Source organism: Phoenix dactylifera, unplaced genomic scaffold (assembly GCF_009389715.1).
Source record: "Phoenix dactylifera cultivar Barhee BC4 unplaced genomic scaffold, palm_55x_up_171113_PBpolish2nd_filt_p 000749F, whole genome shotgun sequence".
Taxonomy (NCBI): Eukaryota; Viridiplantae; Streptophyta; class Magnoliopsida; order Arecales; family Arecaceae; genus Phoenix; species Phoenix dactylifera.
In genome coordinates, this window is record NW_024068121.1 from 41,563 (window position 1) to 43,332 (window position 1,770).

The 1,770-nt window shown below is 39.4% G+C and overlaps 1 pseudogene; it reads right to left on the bottom strand.

Annotated features, from left to right (window-relative positions):
- Positions 1-362: 362 nt before the first annotated feature.
- On the bottom strand, positions 363-460 carry LOC120107062 (annotated as a pseudogene).
- Positions 461-1,770: the final 1,310 nt, after the last annotated feature.

The following is a 1,770-nucleotide window of genomic DNA, read 5'->3' on the forward strand; positions in this document are numbered from 1 at the left end:
TGACACTTCGACAATACTTACATCCCACTAGGACTAGTCAACGTTCATGCATGATTATTCCTGAAAATGTAGGACACTTTGAAATCAAACCAGGAGTAATTCAATTGCTGCCAAAGTATCATGGAATGGAATCCGAGAACCCTTATCTTCACCTTAAGGATTTTGAGGAAATTAGCATCACATTTAGAGTGCCAAATGTATCGGAAGATGTCCTTAAATTAACCTTGTTTCCTTTTTCCTTGAAGGATAAAGCCAAAACATGGCTGAACTCCTTGAGACCAAGATCGTTAGGAACATGGCATGATATGCAAAGAGAATTCTTAAAAAAGTTCTTTCCCGCACAAAGGACTAATTTTTTGAAAAGGCACATTAGTAATTTCCAACAAAAAGACCATGAAACATTTTATGAATGCTGGGAGAGATTTAAAGATTTGCTACTCTCTTGTCCTCATCATGGGTTTGAAACATGGAGAACCATTAGTTTCTTTTACGAGGGATTGTCTCCACAATTAAAACAATTTATAGAGACTATGTGCAATGGTTTATTTCTGGAAAAGCAACCCGATGAGGCATGGGACTATTTAGACTCTCTCGCAGAGACTGCACAATTATGGGATACAGGGGATAGAGTGAATAAACCTTTGCCTAAGACTACTAGCATTCCACACGGGGGCCTTTACAACCTTAATACTCAGGATGATATTCAAGCTAAAATGGCAGCCCTTACTAGGAAGGTAGAGGAAATTGAACTTAGAAGGATTGAACCCGTCAAGACCGTAGAACATAACAGCGAGTGTTGTAGGATTTGCGAGATGCCTGGCCATCTCATCACTGATTGCCCCACAATACCCGCATTCAAGGAAGTCTTGCACGATCAGGCCAATGTTATGAATACCTATCAAAAATCTTTCAATAATCCTTTTTCGGGTACTTACAACCCTGGATGGAAGAACCATCCAAATTTCAGGTGGAGGAATGACCAACCTCAACAAGTATATAACCCAACTCCTCCACCTCCGCAACCTCATTATGCACACCCACCCCCTCAAAAATCCAGTCTCGAAGAAACTTTGCAATCTTTCATGCAAGGTCAAGCCAAAATCAATGATGAATTAAGAAATCAACTGACAACGCTGACCACTGTTTTAAGTGCTCAAGAGAAAGGTAAGCTACCAGCTCAACCACAACCTAATCCTCAAGTCTATGGCGGTAGTAATGCATCATCTTCAACTTCGCATAAAGAGCAAGCAAAGAGTATAATAACTTTGCGAAGTGGAAAGATTATTGACCGACCAGTCCCAGAACAAACACAAGTCATACCGGATTCTGACCCTCCCAAGATAAAAGAAAAGGATAATGAAGAAACTGAAGCACCAACATCTACTGAAAAAAATTGAATGTCCTTTTCCTGCACCATTTCTACAAAGATTAAAGCCCTTGCAAAAGCTTGAACCAAACTCTGAAATTCTTGAGCTTTTTAAGCAAGTAAAAATCAATGTACCTCTTCTTGATGCAATAAAACAAGTGCCTTCCTATGCAAAATTTTTAAAAGATTTGTGCACTGTCAAGCGTCGTTTAAATGTCAAGAAGAAGGCATTTCTGGCTGAAAATGTGAGTGCAATTTTACAGCATAACATTCTTCCTAAATATAAGGATCCAGGTTGCCCAACTATCTCGTGCATCATTGGCAATTTTAGGATTGAGCGAGCATTGCTAGATTTAGGAGCAAGTGTGAATTTGTTGCCATATACGATATATGAGCAACTCGGT